General features: G+C 45.0%; 1 protein-coding gene across 2 annotated transcripts in view; it reads left to right on the plus strand.

The window, feature by feature from the left end:
- KCNMB2 (potassium calcium-activated channel subfamily M regulatory beta subunit 2) overlaps positions 1-24549 on the plus strand; it is a 256991-nt gene that overhangs the window by 63370 nt on the left and 169072 nt on the right. The gene's annotated exons all lie outside the window — the stretch shown is intronic.

A 24549-nucleotide genomic window follows, 5' to 3' on the forward strand; every position in this document is an offset into this window, starting at 1 on the left:
TTTGGAACAAAAGTGCCTTGATTGTCTGCAGCTCGTCTCATTTTCCTAATAATCTCTTCCTGTCTAGCACAATTATCCATTAAGCTGTGCTAAAACATCTGTGGTTTCCAATTATTTGCATTCATTACATTTGCATGACCGTCAAAAAAAAAAAAAAAAAGAAATATGGAAAGTTGTATTTTTATTAACATTTTTCAAAGAACTTCCCCATTGGTCAGGCGTTACAAGAACGACGAGGAGCCACTGAAAAGTTCTCAGCCCAGCCAACAAAGTTGGGGCAGTCTCCATCGAAGGAGCTGATTCTATAAAGGGCATCTAAAGTTACGCACCTAACTTACCCCCCTTTTATAAAACCGTAGCGCCAGCCACGGTGGTTACAGCTCCGATGCTCATAGGAATTCTAGGAGTGTCGTTGCTGTTACCGCCATGGCCGATGCTAAAAATCACGCTACGGTTTTGTAAAATGGGGGTTAATTTGCAAAATACCCCTAATAGGATCAGCAATTGCTTAAAAAAATTTAATTGGTAGGCGCCCATCACATGGTGCTTAGCAGACCTAATGCCTAAGTGGGCGTTTCTATGTGCAGAGTGTGAGTTAGGCAGAGAGGATGCCCTATCATAACATAAATATATTTTATAAGTTGCACAGATGGGGCCTCATGTACAGTAGTTATGACTGCTTCGGAAAACTGACAGAAGAAGAAGCAATGGGTAGAAACTGTTGCTCGCCAGCTCCCCCTGTCTACTGGAGGATAATGCACAGAGGTGGGGAGAATGGAAAAATTTCCAAAGAATAGTAGCTCTGATGCCTTCTTCAGTTCTTTCTGCCAGCAAGTGTCTTAGAAGTAGGGTTACCAGATGTCTGGGAAAGCCCCATTTTTCTGGGTTTTGGAAAGCCCCAACGAGCTCCTGCCCTATCTGGAGGACCTCTGAGCATGCGCAGATGATGTAACACATATCCGCGCATGCTCCAGGCCCTCTAGACATGGCTGGAGCTCATCCGGAAGAGAGGAGGCTTTGGGGGGCGGGGCTTAGGAGGCCGAACTGGGCAGGGCTGGAGGCTGAACAGGGTGGGGTTGGAGGTGGAACAGGGCAGGGTCATGTGTCCGGGGTTTCCTTGAGAAAAATATGGTAATGCTACTTAGAAGCCTTTCAAAAGGACCCTTCCTAAACATGTATGCCTGAGACATGTGCTGTACTCACTCGAGGAACGTAGGGAGAGAGGAGACATGATCGAGACGTTTAAGTATATTACCGGCCGTATCGAGATGGAAGAAGAGATTCTCTTTCTCAAAGGACCCTCAGCCACAAGAGGGCATCCGCTCAAACTCAGGGGCGGGAAATTTCATGGCGACACCAGGAAATATTTCTTCACCGAGAGAGTGGTTGATCCTTGGAACGAGCTCCCGGTGCAGGTGATCGAGGCAAACAGCGTGCAAGAATTTAAGAGCAAATGGGATGCCCATGTGGGATCCCTTAGATCAGGGGTGTCCAATGTCGGTCCTCGAGGGCCGCAATCCAGTCGGGTTTTCAGGATTTCCCCAATGAATATGCATGAGATCTATGTGCATTCACTGCTTTCAATGCATATTCATGGGGGAAATCCTGAAAACCTGACTGGATTGCGGCCCTCGAGGACCGACATTGGACACCCCTGCCTTAGATAGAGGGTTAAGCCAAGGGAACCTGGTGCCAGGAGTGAGATCCCTAGGATAGTAGACTTGGGGGTGGGTCAGTAGAGTGGGCAGACCTGATGGGCTATGGCCCTTATCTGCCGTCATCTTCTCTGTTTCTAGTTTGCCTATGCCTTATTCCTACCCAGCTCACTAACATAAAATGCCATGAGAATGCAATTGTAATACACAGTTCCTGGTACAAACATGCTCAAAACGGAAAATTGTCTGTCTCAACATGGATCTCTTCTGTGCTAGTCTAGGCTCTGCCCCTTCAGGTGAAGGTGGCTAGGTTGATGGGAGCGGGATACTAATGCATTGTAGCACCTAACGGCCTCTTATTGAACAATTTGTGGTGGTCATGTGAGGGGTTAAGTCCCTCTGCTGTCTGTTTTATTGAGTACCTCACCTCACTTTGAGTGTTGCCTTCAGTTCTGGTCTCCTTCTCTCAAAAAAGATATAGCGGCACTAGAAAAGATTCAAAGAAGAGCGACCAAGATGATAAAGGGGATGCAATGCCTCTCGTATGAGGAAAGACTAAAATGGTTAGGGCTCTTCAGCTTGGAAAAGAGTCGGCTGATTTGAAGTCTACAAAATCCTGAGTGGAGTAGAACATGTACAAGTGGATCGATTTTTTTGCTGCATCAAGATTTACAAAGACTAGAGGACACTCTATGGAGTTACAGAGTAATAATTTTTAAAACCAATAGGAGGAAATATTTGTTCACTCAGAGAATAGTTAACGCGTTGCCAGAGGATGTGGTAAGAGCGGTTAATGTAGCTGGTTTTAAAAAAAAAAAAGGTGTGGACAAGTTCCTGGAAGAAAAATCCATAGTCTGCTTTTGAGACAGACATGGGGGAAGCCATTGCTTGCCCTGGATTGATGACATGGACTGCTGCTACTATTTGGGGGGAGGGGGGGTTTCCAGGTACTTGTAACTTGGATTGGCCTCCGTGGAGACGGCCTACTGGGCTAGATGGACCATTAGTCTGACCCACTAAGGCTATTCTTATGTTCTTATGATAGAGTAATCTGCCTCTGTTGGACAGTGAATTCATCTGATGGATGTCCTTTCTTAACAGGGATTTCTCTTCAAAGAATACCGTCATTGGAAAATTCCGTTAACAGATACTGTGCGTTCAACATCAAGATTACAAACAAGAGGCGTGTCGTATGAATTTTTTTTTTTTTTTTTTTTTTCTTACAAAGTAATGTTTAATGCCATGCAAGGTGAGGTACTTCCCACCAACTCCCAGGCCCCGAGTCTGGTTGTTCTTGGGTAATTGTCTGCAAAGAGATCTGTAAGGAAAACTAATGGTGCACATACATCATTAGAAAAACAAGATGTAAGCCATTTCTGCTCTGCAAAATGCACAGTAGAGAGACGCCACTTTTCCTGTAATAAAAAGCTGCACACATTTCTTTAGTATAAGCTGATGGATTTTCCTAATTATGTTCCCTTTGAAAAATGTTTTGTCGATGATACGGATAACACAAAGGAGATGCTGCCGTTTGCTGTGGTCCGATGGTCTTTGCAATCTAACTGAGGGTGTCGTTAGCCCTTTCAATAAGCTGCCTGGAAGGCCTGAGTTTTGGAAAGTGCTCTTGTTTTTTGTTTATTGGCACTAAGATTTGAGTGAAGTCCCACCCTTGCCCCAGCAGCATCCCGTCTATTCAGTTTCCAGGGAACAATGGGGGATCTAAAAATAGCCCTGATGTTTTGGTGCATAAGAAAAGCAGGAATACATTTCTACATGACATCTGACCATAGTTCGTCCCCCAGCTCCAAGCTATCAATTCATATACCTTTTGTTCTCCTACCATGCAAGCACCACAAATGAAATGAAATTTTAAGCAATTTTCCAAATTGGCTCAGCCATTTTTTCACAAAGCTTATTAGCATGCATGCCTGCTTAAATCTAGAAACTAAGGGGTTGGTATTCAGTGGGCATCAGTGAGTGGGTTTTTTTTTAGCTGCCGCTGACATTATTCCCAGGTATTCAACGCCAGGCCAAGTCGGGGTACCCGCATTAAATATCTGAGTTTTTGCGACTGGCTATCTCATATGTGGTTAAGTGTGATATTCAGCATAGAGAATGACACGGGGACAAATTTTTCCCCGTCCCCATGGGAACTCATTTTCCCGTCCTGTCCCCGCGAGTTATTTTCCTGTCCCTGCCCATTCCTGCAAGCTCCATCCTCATCTGCACAAGCCTCAAACCCTTTAAAATCCTAAGTAGCAACATTCTAGAGCTCAGATTGTGATGTCATAATGCCTCATTCCACCAATGCCTAAGCTCCGTCCTCATCTGCAAAAGCCTCAGACACTTTAAAATCCTAAGTAGCAACATTCTAGAGCTCAGATTGTGATGTCATAATGCCTCATTCCACCAATGCCTAAGCTCTGTCCTCATCTGCACAAGCCTCAAACACTTTAAAATCCTAAGTAGCAACATTCTAAAGCTCAGATTGTGATGTCATAATGCCTCATTCCACCAATGTCTAAGCTCTGTCCTCATCTGCACAAGCCTCAAACACTTTAAAATCCTAAGTAGCAACATTCTAGAGCTCAGATTGTGATGTCATAATGCCTCATTCCACCAATGTCTAAGCTCCGTCCTCATCTGCACAAGCCTCAAACACTTTAAAATCCTAAGTAGCAGCATTCTAGAGCTCAGACTGTGATGTCATAATGCCTCATTCCACCAATGCCTAAGCTCCGTCCTCATCTGCACAAGCCTCAAACACTTTAAAATCATAAGTGTTCGAGGCTTGTGCGGTTAAGGCAGAGCTTACAGAAATGGGGCAGGGACAGCGACAGTGACAAAACATGTGGGGACAGGGTGAGGCAATTGAGTTCCTGTGGGGACGGGAACGGGGACAAATTTGCCCCCGTGCAATTCTCTAATTCAGCACTTAACTGCATAAGTGTCACTACATAAAGATAGGACCGACTTTTATGCAGTCCAATTTAACCACTAAACTTAGGCGGTTAAATGCTAAATATCGGCCCTTAGATGCATACGTGCCGGCTCTGCTCCCCACCCCCCAGGTCACCTTCAAAATAGCTGGCTTTGAATTTAGTGGTCTGTGGTGATAATCCATGGCTCTAACTGGTTAAACGCCGTTTGAATATCAGCTGATAGCCTCGATCAAGTAATTGAACTGGCCAAGAGCAGTTTCTGGCAGGTTAAATCACTTTGAATATCAACATCTACATGGAAAACCCACCACAAATTTCTGATCATTTATTGAGTGGTTGACACTTTGACTATTAGAAAGCCTGAGGTAAATACATCCTTCCAAATGCCTATGTGGTCTTAAGAGTCTGGTTAGGTATTTTATTTCTTGAAGTGGGGGAGGGGGAATGGGAGGATCATGAAGGCAACTTTCTTATTGCAGGTCTAGTGGGATGGGAGAGGGGTTTGGATCAGACCCTCCCAAGTTTGTGTTACTCCACCCCCCCAACACCACACCGCATACCTTTCATCAATCTAATCTAATCTAATCCTTAGGTTTGTATACCGCATCATCTCCACGTTCGTAGAGCTCGGCGCGGTTTACTATAGAAGAAATAGGAAGGAACTACAACAGAGGGTTAGAGGTAGAAGTGTGAAGAAAATTTAGAGGACTTGGGATGCCAAGATATAAGAGTTTCCTTGATTCCTAAGTTGGAGGGAGACTTACATTTTTTGAGAAAAGCCAGGTTTTCAGATGTTTGCGGAAAACTTGGAGAGAGCTCAAGTTCCAAAGAGGGGAGGCAAGGTTGTTCCAGAACTCAGTGATTTTGAAGTGGAGGGAGGTCCCTAGCTTTCCTGTGTGGGAAATGCCTTTTAGCAAGGGGAAGGATACTTTTAATTTGTGGGAGGATCTGGTGGTATTAGGGTTTGAGGAATTCCAAGAAAGAGGGATAAAGGGAGGGAGGATACTGTGTAGGATTTTGAAAGCTAAACAGGCGCATTTATAGTGGACAGGATGGCAGGACGGATGCCCACTCCCTCTTGCCTTGAAGGGCCGCCTTTTTCATAATGGCGGCCCTTCCCCCCTCCCAGTGCATCTGGATGCACCAGAAGGGGCCTAAGGATGCACCAGGAGGGGGAAGGGCCACCGTTATGACAAGGTGGCCCTTCAAGGCATGAGGAAGTGGGGGATGCTGCGTGAGTGGACTGCTGGTCTGACCCAGCAGAGGCAATTCTTATCTTCTTATATTCTTATCTGTCCTGTCTGATTTTCGACGAAAGGTATAGGAGGGTGGTATCGGGGGTGGAATAACACAAGCTTGGGGGTCTGATCTGAACCCACCCCAACCCACTAGACCACCAGAATTTTGTGGGAGGGGTCGGGGTGATCAGAAGGCGGGGGGCGCTTGGTGTCTGGGGTGTCAGAGGAAAGGGAAGGTGCAAGCGTGACAAGGAGTAGAGGAGAGGAGTAGAAGTGCCAGCACCCCCACCTAGAGGGCACCACCTCCCCGCCCCTCCCCCCTTACTACGCCAGACTCATGGCTAGTTACACACAGGGGAGAAGAAGGTTTTGGCTATTTCCTAGGGGTATGTAGACCAAAAATTGTTATGCTATGAACCTCTATTAAGGTAGAACCTTAAGTCTGCTGCCACTTTATATTTTTCTTCGCTTTCTTGTCTGATCATGGCATTCCTTTCCTGTTTCCTAAAACTATGTGACCTCCCAGAGTCACAGGCCAATGATGTCTTTATGGAAGGCCCACCTAGGTCATGTGCTCAAATATGGCCGCCCTTTTACAAAGCTGAAGCAAAAAGTGGCCTTAGTTGGCCTACCCTTTTGTGGGTCTTTCCCGTGTACTAAGGCCACTTTTGTGCCATGGCCAGAAAATGGCTGATTTTCCATTTTCTGATTTAATGGCCATGCACTAATGTTAAGCAAGAAACAACAACGAAGGTGACCAATTGGCGTTCAATCTCTTTTATTTTGCAATGGACTCAACACGATTGTGTTTTGGCCCGAATGGGCCTGCCTCAGGAGTCTTATTATCTAATCGTGATTGATATGATGTGCAGATTCATATTGGTCATTGAGTTGACATTGAACCACGAAAAGCACTGCTACAATGGGCCCAATAAACCAAGGATATTCAGCTTTCTAAATGAACCTCTTAAAATTAAGTCAAGACGACCTTATATTTTTGTTTAAAATACTTCACTTCTTTGAGACAGCAAACTATTCCTCCATCTTTCCAAGCATCCTATTCGCACTAATGCCATTAGCATGCGGGCATTAACAAAGATTAGCTTATGAGCCCTTACCACCACCAATTTTGTAGCCAGTAAGGGCTTACACGCTAATCCTGCGCTTTATCAGTAGCACGCAGCAATGCCAACATGCTGATTGATATGCACAGAAACACCTTCGGCTAAAAGATAAAAAAATATTTTCTATTGCATGGGTAGCACAAGCCCATGCCGAGGTGCAGTAAGGGGAAGGTGGGGGAGCGTGGTCCACCCGGGTGCCATCTTGGTAGGGGCACCGGCACCTCTCTGCCTCCCCATACCACGTTCACACCCCTCTCTCACTGTACCTCCTTAAATCTTCTCCAGTGCAAGCAGCTTCTTGGGCTTGCTGCTCGCAACAGCCTGGCTTAACCTCTGAAATAACTTCCAGGTCGTGGGGCCAGGAAGTGACATCAGAGGGAAAGCCAACGCTGGCACAAGTAGCAGGCAGGAGAAGCTGCTTGCGCTGGCGAAGATTTCAAGAGATACAGGGGATGGTGCGAGTGTGGCATGGGGCCCCGGGCGCTTCCCTCGCTACATCACTGAGCCCATGAGCACCTTACCTCAGGACACCTCAGGATGTCATTTTAAGCTCCAGTAAGTACTCCAGTTAGTACTTTCCATAGCTTGATAAAAAGGCTCCATGGTTTTTGTGACTCCATTTTGTGACCCATTCCACAGTTTGGAAAGAATGGACCCTCTTCCAAAAGCAATGTGCACTATTTCTCAATATGTTCACTCTTTCAGTAGAGTGAACATGATTTATAGGACAGGAAAACATCTCAAAATGCTGAGGCTTTTCCTGTCATTTGAGGCAAGAAACTGACTTGAAACGACATGTCCCATGTTGATTCAAATGAATGCACATTCCTATTATTTTCACAAAGGTCTTTTATTAAACTTTGCTAAGACAACCATCTGGTTCCTCCGGTCTGAAGAATAAATGATGCTCTGCCTTTGTTTTATAAGTCACTTTTAGTTTGATAGTGCCAATTCAACACTACTGCATTGGAACAACTTATCACAGAAGGGAATCCTAAATCTGAGTAATAAAAACAGAGCCCAAATTAACTACAGTGATGTTCTATGTGTTTTTGCTGCTAAGCTGAATTTTGGGGAGTAATTTTATAACCGTGGACTCTGCAAGATTTCCATAGCATATTTTAAGATATGGACAGTAAAAATATGGAGGAGTTGCCTAATGCAGCACACCATGTTCCCATTGGGTTTTCAGGATATCCACGATGCAATTGAAGGGCATGCAAATCTATCTCATTCATTGTAGATATCCTGAAAACCCAATGGGCATAGGTGTGCCCTAAGTACTGGGTTGGAAATGGCTGACCTAATGGATTTTGCAGTAGGCTGAGAACCTGGGTCACACTAAAGCTTCTTGTGACCTTGGGCAAGTCACTTAACCCTCTATTGTCCCAGGTGCAGAACTCAACTGTGAACCCTCAAGAGGCAGAGAAAGTACACGTATATAATATATTTGTAAACTACTTTGGTTATATCATAGAAAAGGAGTATGCTGTATTAAATCCATGACCCTTTGCATTCTTTTGAAAATGCGAAAATACAAGGGTGGTTTGAAAAGTTTGGTAAAAACGCAAGTTAAACAAAGAAGGTTCCATTGAGGGTTATACCCTTAGGGCCTGTTTTACAAAGCCACGCTAGCGGTTGCCGCGCAGCAACAACCCCAAAGCCCTTTAAATCTCTATGGGCTTCGGGGCCGTTACCGCGCAACATTCGCTAGCGCAGCTTTGTAAAACAGGCCCTTAGTCCAGCGAGTATCTCGTTTTTTCGTATTATAGAAAATATAGCTTACAAAAAAATGGAAGCTCGCTGGACTAACCCCCCTCTTTCACTAAGGTGCGCTCACTGATTAGCGCGTGCTAAACACTAGCGCGTCCATAGACTAACATGCATGCGTTAGCGTTTAGCGTGCGCTAAATTGATTAGCGCGCGCTAATCGGTGAGCGCGCCTTAGTAAAGAGGGCCTAAGTGTATAGCTCTCAATGGAAACTATGGGGTCCTTAAACCAAGGTGCGCTAATTGATTTAGTGCATCCTAACTGATGTACTGTGTGCTAAAGATTACCATGCGCTATATCAGTGGTCTCAAACTCGCGGCCTGGGGGCCACATGCGGCTCGCCAGGTACTATTTTGAGGCCCTCGGTATGTTACCATTGTTCTGGAACGTTGCCTGCCTCACTGCTGTAACCTCACACATGCTTTCCAGCATCTGTACGGTTCATAGTCTTTAAGCACACGAGACAAACGCGCGCCGCAAACAAGCGCTGACAATTCAGCGCAAGACTTCAGCGTGCCGCAGGAAAACCTTCTTTTAAAGGGCTCCGACGGGGGGTGTAGGTAGGGAACCCCCCCCCCCACTTTACTTAACAGGGATTGCGCTGGCGTTGGGGGGGGTTTAGGGGGTTGTAACCCCACATTATACTGAAAACTTAACTTTTTCCCTATTTTTTAGGGAAAAAGTTAAGTTTTCAGTATAAAGTGGGGGGTTATACCCCCTACACTCCCCCAACACGGCACCGTGAAGCAGCGTGATCCCTATTAAATAGAGTGGGGGGATTCCCCCCACACCCTCCCCGTCGGAGCCCTTTAAAAGAAAGTTTTCCTGTGGCACGCTGAAGTCTTGCGCTGAATTGTCGGCGCTCGTTTGTCTCGTCACCGTGAAACTCTGTAGTTTATAAATCTTTCCTTAATTGCTTCTGATAATTTCAGCTATACACAGCTGAAAGCAGTGCAACATGCAGAAAGTGAAAAATTATAACGAATTTTACCTCGTGTAAAGTTGTCATTTCTTTAATAAGACATTAACTATTTTTTCTGCGGCCCTCCAAGTACCTACAAATCCAAAATGCGGCCCTGCAAAGGGTTTGAGTTTGAGACCACTGCGCTATATGGTAAGGCGCTATTATATTCTATTGGTGCTTTAGAATTTAGCGCTCACTAAATCGTTTAGCACGCCTTAGTAAAAAGGACTCCTGTGTTGTTTAACTTGCTTTTTTACCAGACTTTTCAAACCTCCCTCATATGTGCATAATTCCAAACCTCACCCCTGCAAAGGGTAAGCATGTGCCTAAAATAGCCCCATGCAAATGCTTTTGCCCAGATACAGGGCATGTCATTTTTATAGAGAGTAAGGGACTCTCGAAGTTACTTTTAAAACCAATAGGAGGAATTAATTTTTCAACCAGAGAATAAAGCTCTGGGTTTTCAGGATATCTACAATGAATGAGATAGATTTGCATGCCCTTCAATTGCATCGTGGATATCCTGAAAACCCAATGGGAACATGGTGTGCTGCATTAGGCAACTCCTCCATATTTTTACTGTCCATATCTTAAAATATGCTATGGAAATCTTGCAGAGTCCACGGTTATAAAATTACTCCCCAAAATTCAGCTTAGCAGCAAAAACACATAGAACATCACTTTAGTTAATTTGGGCTCTGTTTTTATTACTCAAATTTAGGATTCCCTTCTGTGATAAGTTGTTCCAATGCAGTAGTGTTTTAATGAAGGTTTGGACAAGTTTCTGGAGGAAAAGTCTATAGTCTGCTATTGAGACAGACACGGGGAAAGCCACTGCTTGTTCTGAATAGGAGAAAACAAACCAGAGAAAATATTTCGTTTTCACAGAATGTGTAATTCAATTCTGGAATTCATTGCCAGAGAATGTGTTAGCTTAGCGGGGTTTAAGAAAGGCTTGGCGAATTTCCTAAAAGAGAAGTCCACAGGCCATTATTGAGATGGCTTGGGGAAATCCTCTGCTTATTCCTAGGATAAGCAACATAAAATCTGTTTTACTCCTTGGGAATCTAACTAGGTACTTGGGAACTGGTTTGGCCACTGTTGGAAACAGGAGACTGGGCTTTAGTCTGTCCCAGTAGGGCAATTCTTATGTTCTTATGGCAGCATGTAATGTTACCACTATTTGGGTTTTTGCCAGGTATTTGTGACCTGGATTGGAAGGACCAATGGTCTGGTTCAGAAAGGCTATTCTAATGTTCTTATGTAAAAATCCATTTCTGTGATTAAAGCGCTGCTTTATCTATGCAACCGGCTTTGAAAATAACCTTTCCATTAGCATCAAAGGACAAACTGATATCTGAATTTGCAGCATGAGGCAATATGACTACATGGTAAATGGGGATTGACAAACATTGGTATATTGTCCACATAATGCAAAAGGATTAAATGATGACCTTAAAGCAAGATAATATTAATGCAGACCTGGTAGAGAAAAACTATAGATAAACCTTCATGCAAAGAATCTATTTATAACTCCTTCCTTTGTCTCAATATTGGCACTTCTTTTTCAATGCAAAGTTATACCACACATTATAAAATCATTTTGTCTCTGCTCCCAAAGAGCCAAGAGGACTGTGCGGTGCAGTGGTTGGAGTTACAGCCTCAGCACCCTGGGGTTGTGGGTTCAAGCCCCACGCTGCTCCCTGTGACCTTGGGCAAGTCACTCAGTCCTCCATGGTGACGGGAAAAAAGCACGCGAGACCAACGTGCGCCGACATTTGAGAGCGGACAATTAGGGGGAAAGTTAAGTTTTCTGTATAATGGGAGGGGGGGGTTTACAACCCAAAAAAATCTAAGGAAAGGACATACAAAACTCATTAAACTATCAAATTATGTCCTATTGGAAACCTCAGAGGGCACCTACCTAGACACTAACGTTGGGGGTGGTTTTGGGGGGTTGTAACCCCAGAGGGGACCTACCTAGACACTAACGTTGGGGGTGTTTTTGGGGGGTTGTAACCCCAGAGGGGACCTACCTAGACACTAACGTTGGGGGTGGTTTTGGGGGGTTGTAACCCCAGAGGGGACCTACCTAGACACTAACGTTGGGGGTGGTTTTGGGGGGTTGTAACCCCAGAGGGGACCTACCTAGACACTACAAGGTCTATCCACTGCACTCAAACAGTAGCTAAAAAACACACACAAGACAAAAAGAAAAAAGTGGAAAAAAAGCCTTAGTTCATCTTCATATGGCAAAAAATTCCACTAAATGTTTTTTGCCATATGAAGATGAACTGAGGCTTTTTCTCCACTTTTTTCTTTTTCTCTTATGTGTGTTTTTTGGCTACTGTTTGAGTGCAGTGGGTAGACCTTGTAGTGTCTAGGTAGGTCCCCTCTGGGGTTACAACCCCCCCAAAACCACCCCCAACGGCAGCGCCAACATTATTAAGTAAAGTGGGGGGGTTCCCCCCCCCCACACACCCCCTTCGGAGCCCTTTAAAATAACCTTTAAGAGCGGTGCGCTGAAGTCTTGCGCTCAATGGTCTGCTCTCAAAAGTCGGTGTGCGCTAATGACTGTGAACCGTCCTCCATAGTCCCAGGTACACTAGATAGATTATGAGCCCACCGGGACAGATAAGGAAAATACTTGAGTATCTGATTGTAAAACCACTTAGACAATCTGGATAAGCAGTATATAAAAACCTAAGAAACTCTATGGAAGTCCCCTACGCTATACACTTTTCTTCTATTAAAACAATCTTTCCAAATACCTGAGGTATTTTGTGGTACCAGATGGTGCTCCAAAGAGGTTGAAACTAATATGCCCAATATCCGCACCATGTTCATTTCTCCAATAACATATATAAGAACATAAGAAGTTGCCTCAGCTGGGTCAGACCAGAGGTCCATCGCGCCCAGCAGTCCACTCCCCCAGCGGCCCATCAGGTCCATGACCTGTAAGGTGATCCTTTGTCTAAAACCCTTCAATCCCCTTTATCCTTCTATCTATACCCTTTCATTATCCTATCTCTACCTCTATCTGTATCCCTCAATCCCCGTATCCTTCAGGAATTTATCCAATCCTTCTTTGAAACCCCGTAATGTCCTATCACAACCTCCAGAAGCGCATTCCAGGTGCCCACCACCCTCTGAGTGAAAAAGAATTTCCTAGCATTGGTTCTAAACTTGTCCCCTTTCAATTTCTCCGAGTGCCCCCTTGTTCTTGTGGTTCCCAATAGGCTGAAGAATCTGTCCCTCTCCACCTTCTCTATGCCCTTCATGATCTTGTAAGTCTCTATCATGTCTCCTCTGAGTCTCCGCTTCTCCAGGGAGAAGAGCCCCAGCCTTTCCAACCTGCCTGCGTATGAAAGGTTTTCCATACCTTTTTTATCATTTTTGTCACTCTTCTCTGAACCCTCTCAAGTATCGCCATGTCCTTCTTAAGGTACGGTGACCAATATTGGACACAGTACTCCAGATGCGGGCGCACCATCGCACGATACAGCAGCATGATGACTTCCTTCGTTCTGGTTGTAATACCTTTCTTAATAATACCCAACATTCTGTTTGCTTTCTTTGAGGCTGCTGCGCATTGTGCCGTTGACTTCATTGTTGTATCCACCAGCACACCCAAGTCTTTTTCAAGGTTACTTTCCCCTAGTACTAATCCCCCCATTTTGTAGCTGAGCATCAGGTTCTTTTTCCCTATATGCATGACCTTGCATTTCTCTACATTGAAGTTCATCTGCCATTTATTCCCCCACTCCTCCAGTTTGTTCAGGTCCCTTTGTAGGTCTTCACATTCCTCCGCAGTACTAGCCATGCTACAGAGTTTAGTGTCATCCGCAAATTTTATAACTTCACACTTCGTCCCTGTTTCTAGGTCATTAATAAATACATTGAACAACAGCGGCATGAGTACCGACCCCTGCAGAACACCCCTCGTGACCCTCCTCCAGTCCGAGTAGTGGCCCTTCACTCCAACCCTTTGCTTTCTGCCTGCCAGCAGTGTTTAACCCATCTGTATACGTCCCCTTCCACCCCGTGGTTCCATAGCTTCCTAAGTAGCCGCTCATGGGGTACCTTGTCAAAGGCTTTTTGGAACGAGATAAATGATGTCTATGGGTTCCCTTTTGTCCATCTGGCTGTTTATCCCTTCAAAGAAGTGCAGTAAGTTCGTTTGGCACGATCTTCCTTTGCAGAAGCCATGTTGACTCGCTTTCATTAGTCCATTTTTTCCTATGTGCTCACAGATGCTGTCTTTTATCAGTGCTTCTACCATCTTGCCCGGAACTGAAGTCAAGCTTACCGGCCTGTAGTTCCCCGGGTCACCTCTCGATCCCTTTTTAAAGATAGGTGTAACATTTGCTATTTTCCAGCCCTCCGGGATCTCCCCAGTTTTCAAGGTTAGGTTGCTAACTCATTGGAGTATTTCCGCTATTTCATTTCTTAGTTCTTTTAATACCCTTTGGTAGATTCCGTCAGGGCCTGGTGATTTGTCACTTTTCAAACTATCTATCTGTTGGAGGACATCCTCATGGCTTACCTCTATTGTCGACAGTTTTTCTTCTTGGTCTCCATTTAAGATCTCTTCGGGTTCTGGTACATTGGATGTGTCCTCGCTTGTGAAGACTGATGAGAAGAACTTGTTTAACCTATCAGCTACCTCTTTTTCCTCCTTTACCACTCCCTTTCTGTCTCCATTATCCAACGGTCCTACTTCCTCCCTCGCCAGTTGCTTCCCTTTAACGTATCTGAAGAACGATTTCAAATTTCTTGCTTCCCCGGCCAGTCTCTCTTCGTATTCTCTTTTTGCTCTCCTAACCACTCGGTGATATTCTTTTTTGTGTTTCCTGTGTTCCTTCCAGTTTTTCCCGGTTTGGTCCTTTTTCCATTTTCGGAATGATTTTTTCTTGTCTCCTATCGCTTTTTTCACTTCATTGGTTATCCATACCGGGTCTTTTGTTTGATTTTTTTTGCACCCTTTTCTAAACCTGGGGATGTACAGATTTTGTGCTTCTTGCACCGTGTCCTTGAATAGGGACCAGGCTTTCTCCATGGTCTCTGTTTTTCTTGAGCTGTTTCTGAGTTTCTTTCTCACCATTGCTCTCATAGCATCGTCGTTCCCTTTCTTGAAGTTGAGCATTGTCGCTGTGGTTTTGATGTTCCTACTTCTAATTTGTACTGGATCATGTTGTTATCGCTGTTTCCTAGTGGTTCTACTACTTCCACTTCCTTTGCAGGTCCCGTTAGCCCATTGAGGATTAGGTCGAGAGTGGCATTCCCTCTCTTTGGTTCCTTGACAAGCTGTTCCATGAAGCAGTCCCTCACAGCCTCTAGGAATTTTGTTTCCCTCGCATGGTTGGAGTTTCCACCCCATTCCATGCATGTGTCAAAACTCTTTGAAATTAGGCTCACAGTAACACATTAGGACAAGATCTTCACCCATTTAGGGGGGAGTCACCCACAAATGGGCCGAGGACCCTAACATGAGGAAAGGACAGATAGGGGTGGGAGTGGGGAGAGAAGAGGAAGAAGAAGAAGTAGGGGCAACCAATGGAATGGGGGAAAGGGTCCAAGGGGAGGGGCTGAGGAATTGCTGCAGGGGAAGCAGGTAGGATGAATCAGCAGATTTGCGAAACCAGGGACAACGAGGCAGCCGTTTAACAGACAAACTGTTAAATAAGAAATTGGGGAATGTAGGGGGCAGCTTGGACGGCACCCCTCGGGAGCAAAATCAGGAGGCCAAGTGCTGTGTAACCCTAAAAGGCGTCGATTGTTACCAAGTGGATATGCAATAATATTGGGAAATGTGTGTATTTGGTTGTTTGCTAGAAATTTGTCATTTTGCATTTATGGCTGCAGCCCGTAATAAAACCCACATGTGTGTTGAAGAATAACAGTGTTGTCTCAATAGTGCGTAGTGTGAGAAGCAAAAGGTACCGAATTTGTGAGCGCTAAACTTCCAGCAGCAAAGAACTGGCAGCGTAGAATATGACAACTGGGTGCAGCGCAGTGATCTGGAAGCGGCGAATCCCGCGGCCGTCATCGTTTATTTAATTTCACACTTTTCCAGTCGATGGACTCAAAACGTGCTATGAGATGAGCATCTCCTTGAGGTATCATCTCCCAGAGAGTGGGTTTAGAACACATGCTGAAGAAGACAAATCACTGTTGTATTGATGTGCGTTCCATGGTAATTTGCTGTGTCAATGTAAAACTTTCCTGCAGTCAGCAGTTTAACGGTTGACAAACTGCAATGTGTACTTGAAGGAACAATGGAGTCTTGACATTTCACATCCTGCGAAGAAAGAATGGCCGTGAGATAAAATACACCAAAATGTCAAATGAGAAGCAGGGTGAGTGCCAGATGGATGCAAATGGTGCAATGGCACGGAATACATCTTTGTCACGGGGCTTAGACTGAACTGTCAAACGCTGCTATTTCACTACAAAGGCAGTTCTGTAACAGTAGAGAATGACACGGGGACCATTTTTTTTCACTAGAAATAAATACTCAAGGATTATGGCCCGAATATATCCCTTATTCACTCAAAAACAAGCCCCACACGGACAAACGATACACACACCCAGCAACACTGCAAGGCCTTACTTACAACCCACAACATTCACACGGTGTCAGGTCAAAAGCGCGCCGGGACAAAGGCACGCCCAGACAATTGAGCACAGTGCGCGCCGCTCTAAATTACTGTTTTTAGCGCTCCGACGGGGGGGTGTGGGGGGGAACCCCCCCCACTTTACTTAATAGACATCGCGCCGCGTTGTGGGGGCGTTGTGGGGGGTGGGGGGTTGTAACCCCCCACACATTTTACTGAAAACTTCACTTTTTCCCTGTTTTTAGGGAAAAAGTTAAGTTTACAGTAAAATGTGGAGGGTTACAACCCCCCAAACCCCCCACAACGCCGGTGCGATCTCTATTAAGTAAACTGGGGGGGCTCCCCAACAAAACCCCCCGTCGGAGCCCCTAAAAACTGTCATTTTCTTCAGCGCACACCTCCGTCTTGCGCTCAGTTGTCGGCGCGCGCCTTTGTCTTTCGCGGGGTTGTCTATGAACCGGCTTGGAGGGCCATAATCAAAAGAAACGTCTAAGTCACCCAAAGTCGACACTGGTAAAATGTCCATTCTCAAATTATTCAATTTTTCAAAAATCATGTATCTGTACATCCAGGCGTTTGATCGTCAAGACCACCACTACGTCTATCTTTATACCACATTCTCAACCAAAAATTCATCCAAGTCCCAAATGCCTAGAACAAGACCTTTTGGACGTTGGAGGGACCAGTATTGTGATGGACTGGCCACCCAGACATGGCAACAGAGAAATGGGGCACCTTACTGGGCACTGCTGTGAACTTCACAAAAAGGGAGCCACATAAACAACTCACCAGAACTCCCTTGTAGGTTATGGTGAGCTCCCCCCCCCCAAAGAAAAACACCCCTAAAACCCACTATACCCAGCTATCTCCAACCCTGATTGTCTTTAGGCTGCAGGTGGCACCTATATGCCAGTACAGTAGGGTTTTTGGGTCCTCCTCTCTATGGTTCACTAGCTCACCCCCCAGACCACTTAAGCTACCTCTGTGCAGCTCTACTAGGCTTTCCTATGCCAGGTGCTGATGTTCTGGATGCAGGTATGTACATTTTTGTTCTGAACTCTGTGAGGGTGCAACAGGGTCATTGAACACAGAGAGAGCATGTGTGGGTCTTTACTTTGTCTCTGTGGTGGTTATCTAACATAGTAACATAGTAGATGACGGCAGATAAAGACCCGAATGATCCATCCAGTCTGCCCAACCTGATTCAATTTAAATTTTTTTAATTTTTTGTTCTTAGCTATTTCTGGGCAAGAATCCAAAGCTCTACCCGGTACTGTGCTTGGGTTCCAACTGGCGAAATCTCCGTCAAAACCTACTCCAGCCCATCTACACCCTCCCAGCCATTGAAGCCCTCTCCAGCCCATCCTCCACCAAACGGCCATAGACAGACACAGACCGTGCAAGTCTGCCTTAGTTCAATTTTTAATATTATTTTCTGATTCTAGATTCTCTGTGTTCATCCCACGCTTCTTTGAACTGGTCACTTTCGATACCTTCTGGGCACTTATACCTGTCTATACATCGTCTAACTCGCAACATAAAACCATAGCAATGGTTCGGTCTTCCTGGTGTCCCTCAACCTTCCATCTCTCTCCATTAGAAGCAATGTGACTAGGTTCATGGTTCTTTGTAAAAGGCAGATCAGGAAAGCTGCTGGCCGAAAATTGAACCTGCTCACACGCTGTAATTGGTGTCAGACAAATCAAAGACAAAAGGAAATGGACAGTCAATTTACATTTCGGATGCAATATTTGAGTTAATCGAAGCATGGCTATCTTGAACTGACCTTAAGTCGAAATTCATAAATAATGTATAGGTTGAGCCGACTCTGGCTGCAAACGCGCCGGTATTTGCAACAGCTTCTTATTAGGTACAGCAAGCAAACGAGATTCTCTGTGTTCAGACCGCTTTGATACAGGTTGTTTATCATCTCTTATTTGCTGTCGTTAATCTTTCCTGAATGGCAACGCATTGTTTTAGAGTCCTGGAGAGTGTGATGAGTGCAATTAAAACACCAGGGATTTTATAGAGAGCTTTCTGCTTGCCTTAACTAAAGTCAGCTTAACATGGTAAAATAGTACCGTATTTTTACTCATATAGCGCACACCCGTGTAAAATGCGCACACGGGTATAGCATGCGAGAAACTGTAATTTATGTAAATAAATTTTTATATACCGCGCACACCCGTATACCGCGCATGCTGCCCCGACTCTCCCGTCGCCGCCTGACTCTCCTTTCGCCCGCCCCGACTCTCTTCTGGCCACCCCGACTCTCCTCTCCCCCTTGAAGTCCTGTCCCCACCCTGAAAGCCTGATGCCCCCCGACGTCCGATTCACCCCCCCGCAGGACCGCTCACACCCCCACCCAGAAGGACCGCTCGCACGCACTCGCACCCGAACCCCCACCCCGAAGGACCGCTCGCATGCACTCCCACCCGCATCTGCACCCCCACCCCGAAGGACCGCTCGCACCCCCACAGCCTCCCGACCCCCTCCCCCATCATGTAGAAGCTCCTACCGTTGTCCTGCTGCTTCCTCTTGGCGGTCCCGGCCCTTCTGTGAGCCCTGCGTCTGCGCTGCTTCCTCTTCCGGCGGTCCCGCCCTTGACATCAGAGAAAGGGCGGGACCGCCGGAAGAGGAAGCAGCGCAGACGCAGGGCTCACAGAAGGGCCGGGACCGCCAAGAGGAAGCAGCAGGACAACGGTAGGAGCTTCTATGTGATGGGGGGGTCGGGAGGCTGTGGGGGTGCGAGCGGTCCTTCGGGGTGGGGGTGCGTGCGAGCGGTCCTTCGGGGTGTGGGTGCAAGTGGTCCTGCGGGGGGATGAATCGGACGTCGGGGGGGGGTGAAACTATGTAAAACAAAAAGTTGTAAAACACGCTCATGCGTATAACGCACAAGGTTATGCACGGTTTGTAAAAATCGTGTATAACGCACGCGTTATATGCGTGAAAATACGGTAAATGACTGCAAATAAAGACCTGAATGGTCCATCCGGTCTGCCCTAGAATCACATGCATTACAATTTCATAATTCAATTCAAATGTCTTTTTTTTTTTTTTTCTTCTTTGCTATTTCTGGGCCATAGACCATAGAAGTCTGCCTGATACTGTCCTTAGGTTCCAACTACTGGAGTTGCTTTTGAGGCTCACTCCAGCCTATCCAAACTTTGCGGGATTCAGACCATAAAAGTTTGCCCATGGCAGTAGATAAAGACCAGCATAAAGACTGGACTGCATTTTATGCAGGCAAGGTGAGGCGTGGCCTAGAGGAAGAGCTGCTCCCTCAGCACCCTACAAATGTGGGATCAAATCCCAGCTCTCTGTGACCTTAGGCAGGTCATTTAATCCTCCATTGCAGCAAGGTTTAAAATAAGTACCTGTATATATGTAAACCACTTTGACTGTGTAACCACAAAAAGACAGTATACAAGTCTATTTCCCTATTTATGCTGTTATCCTAACCAGTTAAGCGCTGACTCCACCCCACAAAGCCAACAATATAGTCACTTTCAGTTTGAACACTAAGTGGACTTCAATGGCACCCGCACTGGGCACATACATGTCCATAAGAACATAGGAATTGCCATACTGGGACAGACCGAAGGTCCATCAAGCCCATTATCCTGTTTCCAACAGTGGCCAACCCAGTACCTGGCAGGAACCCATAGAGTAGCAACATTCCAGAGCTGAGACTGTGATGTCATAATGCCTCATTCCACCAATGCCTAAGAGCCAACCTCAGCAGTGATGTCACAATGGCTTCATTGTCCTATACTTGGCTCACATAAGAACATAAGAATAGCTAAACTGGGACAGATTGACGGTCCATGAAGCCCAGTATCCTGTTTCCAACAGTGGCCAACCCAGTACCTGGCAGGAACCCATAGAGTAGCAACATTCCAGAGCTGAGACTGTGATGTCATAATGCCTCATTCCACCAATGCCTAAGAGCCAACCTCAGCAGTGATGTCACAATGGCTTCATTGTCCTATACTTGGAACATAAGAATAGCTGAACTGGGACAATTGACGGTCCATGAAGCCCAGTATCCTGTTTCCAACAGTGGCTTCCTGCAGCGTTCGTCTCTCCACATACCAGTTCTTTGACGTATTCATCATCATAGGACCCTTAGGGACCCCTGAAGAAGACATCTTGTCGAAACGTGGACCGTGTTGGGTCCTGCGCCATTAGCGGACTAGGACCTTTTGATCTGTATGTGAATTATTAATTTTTATATGGATTATTTTACTGTATATTTGGAACTTTGCTTCTTTCATTAAAGTCCATTTCAGGATCATCGTCATTCCAGTGTTTTCTTTGGTTTTTCCAACAGTGGCCAACCCAGGTCCCAGGTCCCTTTTTCTGCATGTTTAGAACAGCCTCTACATGAGCAGATTCTGTTCTAAAATTACCGAGGACACTGGAGACATTCTGACCTGAACGTATCAATTCCGACTTCTATGTCCTTTCTAAACTGGGACTTCATGTGTTGAAGTAGAGCATCCTACTTAAGCATATATGCGCTATATAATCTGAGATATCTTCCTTATGCTCGTACTAAAAGGCAGTAGAGGTTTTTAGCGCGGTCCAGCAAGGTAAGTGCTCCGACGCTCATAGAATTCCTAGGACCGACAGAGTATTTACCTCGCCGGCCCATGGTAGAAACCTCTATTGCGGCATTGTAAAACGAGCCCTTAGACATTTCAAATCTATCCTAAATTGTCTTTAACACCATGGCTATAATATTTAACGGTCCGTATGCCTTAATAAATATCCATACAGTTAATGTTAATGTCTGAGAACAATTTCATTGATGAAATGCATTGAGCTGCATTTACCATGAGCCTGGTACGATTCATTATACTAAAATAATATGGACGTTCTATAGACATTAATTATCTTTATGGAAACAAAATTTGTAGTTGCTAGGTGAGTTTATTAACAATATAACAATGTATTCATGTAATAATATGAATTTAAATTCCACTCAGATAGGTAGAAGAAGGGTTAAGGAACAATGTAGATTGTATCAAGTAATATAATTGTGAATGGGGATGAGAATGAAGAATGCTCTAATTAAAAATCATGTTCTGCAAAGCAGTTTCATAATTATCGTCTCCCAGCTTATGTATCGAGCATTTATTATCCCTGCTCCTTGTCATCACTCACACTGCGTAAAGAATATATTGAGATTCTTATTTTTTATTTCTGGAAGGTGCCTCGGCCGCTCCCAAAACTTTGATAGGATTTTATTGATCACCGCTGTTTCCGCTCGCAAACTGCACCCGGATAACGATTCCGAGAGGAAGGTGCTGAATTTGAGATGGTCAGATTAAAAGCTTTCGGTGTTGAGAAGAGAAAACCTAGCACCAAAATCGGTGATGAATGGCTTTAATTTCCTGCTGATGACGGAAGTCATTGTGGTGTCTTGATTTTAATTTTTATGTTTTTTTAAAGGGTCTTGTATCTGTGTTTTCCAGTAAGGACCTTTCATTGTAAGAAGTTCTATCTCCCTCCAATCCCCATCCCCTTATAGCGACACCACAAAGGAGGCGTTTATTGTACTTGCCTACTGCTCAGCAGTTAAGAACATAAGAGTTCCTATACTGGGACAGACCGAAGGTCCATCCTGTTTCCAACAGTGGCCAACACAGGTCCCAAGTACCTGGCAGAAACCCAAAGAGTAACAACATTCCAGAGCTGGTATTGTGATATCATAATGCCTCATTCCACCAATGCCTAAGAGCCAACCTCAGCAGTGATGTCACAATGGCTTAACTGTTCTATACTTGGCTCACATAAGAACATAAGAATTGCCATGCTAAGTCAGACCAAAGGTCCATCAAATCCACTGTTTCCAAGAGTGGCTAACCCAGTCCCAAGTACCTAGCTAGATCCCAAGTAGTAAAACAAATTGTATGCTGCTTATCCTAGGAATAAGCAGTGGATTTCCCCCAAGTCATCTCAATAATGGCCTGTGGACTTCTCTTTTAGGAAATGATCCAAACCTTTTTTAAACCTTGCTAAGCTAACTGATTTCACCACATTCTCCAACAACGAATTCCAGAGTGCCAATAATTGAAATGGGTTTTTAGATGTATCCAGAGACTTTTTAGGCCTCTGAATCCCACTGTGCACCCAGAACAGTGTTTCTGGAACAATGGTTAGGGCAGGATGTAGGCTGACCTAGACTTAGTCGTACTGCAGGGATAATCGAAAGTTTAACAAGACTGCTTAAACGGAACTTATACATTGTGAGTTAGGCGATCTAAAAACAGGTCTAAGTGCCCAAAAGGTATCCAAAGTGACCAGATAACCACTGCAGACACAATGTACAGACCCCCACACACTCCCCCAGTGATCACTGACCTCCGCCCCACACCTCCAGAACATCAGCACTTGGCATGGGAAAGCCTAGTAGAGCAGGCTTAAGTAGTCTGGGGGGGTGGGCTAGTGAACCATAAAGAGGAGGACCCAGGTCCATAAGCCACTCTAACCACTGCATTCACGATGGAAAATGGAATCCACCCCAAAAAACCAAAACCCTACTGCACTGCCATATAGGTGCCACCTGTAGCCATAAGGGCTTTTGGGGTTGTAAGCAGGAGGGTATAGTGGGTTTTGGGGCGCTCACCATAATCTGCAAGGGCATTCTTTTTGTGAAGTTCACAGCAGTGCCCTGTAAGGTGCCCCACTACTCTGTTGCCATGTCTGGGTGGCCAGTCCATCACTTTGCTGGCCCCTCCCACATCCAAAAGGACTGGTTCTAGGCGTTTGGGACTTGGACAATTTTTTGCATAAGAATTTAATATAAAGATAGATGTACTAGCGGTCTGGACGATCAGCTGGACGTAGAAGCAGACGATTTTTGGAAAAAAAAAAATTGGGGATGTATTTTTTGAGAATGGGCTTTAGATGCTGCTGACCTTGGGTGACTAGCGCCCTAAGCCCAAAACGGACTCAGACGTTTGTTTTGATTATGCCTCTCCACGTTACTATGTTACTAGTGCAGAACATGCCCACTCTTCATCTCAAATCTGCCCCCTGGGCAAAAAAAATAAATTTTATTTCTTAGCATGCATCGATGCAAAAATTGCTTGTGGGACGCCTGAGTGCACCCCTCAGTAAAGCAGTTTTAGATGCGATAAGAACACATTAGGGCTTACCGCAGACTCTAAAAGGACCCCTTACCTTTTTTAAAGAGAAATGCTTTGAACACCACATCTTATATCTCCATATATATAGGGTTCTTCAAAAAGTCTCTGCACGTTCATATTTTCGCGGGAAATGGTTGGGACGGGACAAGTGGTAAGAGGGCATGTCACAGAATGTCATGTGACTACTCACCTTGCAGGTAGTGATGTAATTTGCTTTTGAGATATTTAATAATTAGTGTTAAAAAAAATTGAAATGAGGAAACTTTTTGAAGATCCCTTGCGATTGACTGCACTCTTTGATTGCTTTGTTTTATTTTTTGTTTTTTTGATTACTATTCTGGACTACTAGAACTTGCTTCTCGCAGGTCTTCCGCTAAGTCATCTCTCTCCCCTACAATCTGTGCTGAATTCTGCTGCACGTCTCGTATTCCCCCGGGGTCGTTATGCTCACATTACCCCTCTCCTCAAGTTGCTTCACTGACTACCTGTCTATTTCCACATTCCAAGTGTCCAAGTTCATTCGGCACTCGAAATACTTTCTATCAAGGAATACCTAAATGGTTTACAATACTTTTATAATGAAAATACGCTTAAAAGAAACATAAAAGCAATATCGAAGAAAATAAATCATAATTAAAATCATTGGGGGTTGACAAATCGAAAAGTACTAACTGAAATAGAAGGGGGGACAGGGATGTGAAAAATACATCGAGATTGGGGGGAAAAGTGGCAGGAAAAGGGGAAGGAGAGTACAGTAGGATGGGGATCACTTCAATGAAAAGTTTGTCTTTGCTGGAGTGTTTTGCAATCTCTGCATGATAGGCCTCATCTCAAGCGTTGTAAGCATTCAGTTCAAACTCCTCTTATTGACTTACAACTCTTATTCACTCTGCAACTCCTCAGTATCTTTCCTTTTTTATCCCTCCTTATACTCCGCCCTGAGAACTCCGTTCGTCAGGCAAGTCTTTCTTGGTGGTACCCTTCTCTTCTATGGCCAACTCACATCTCCATCCCTTCTACCTTGCTACACCATATGCCTGGTACAACCTACCTGACTCGGTACATCAGGCTCCATCTCTAA

The sequence above is a fragment of the Geotrypetes seraphini genome, chromosome 9 (assembly GCF_902459505.1).
Source record: "Geotrypetes seraphini chromosome 9, aGeoSer1.1, whole genome shotgun sequence".
Lineage (NCBI taxonomy): Eukaryota > Metazoa > Chordata > Amphibia > Gymnophiona > Dermophiidae > Geotrypetes > Geotrypetes seraphini.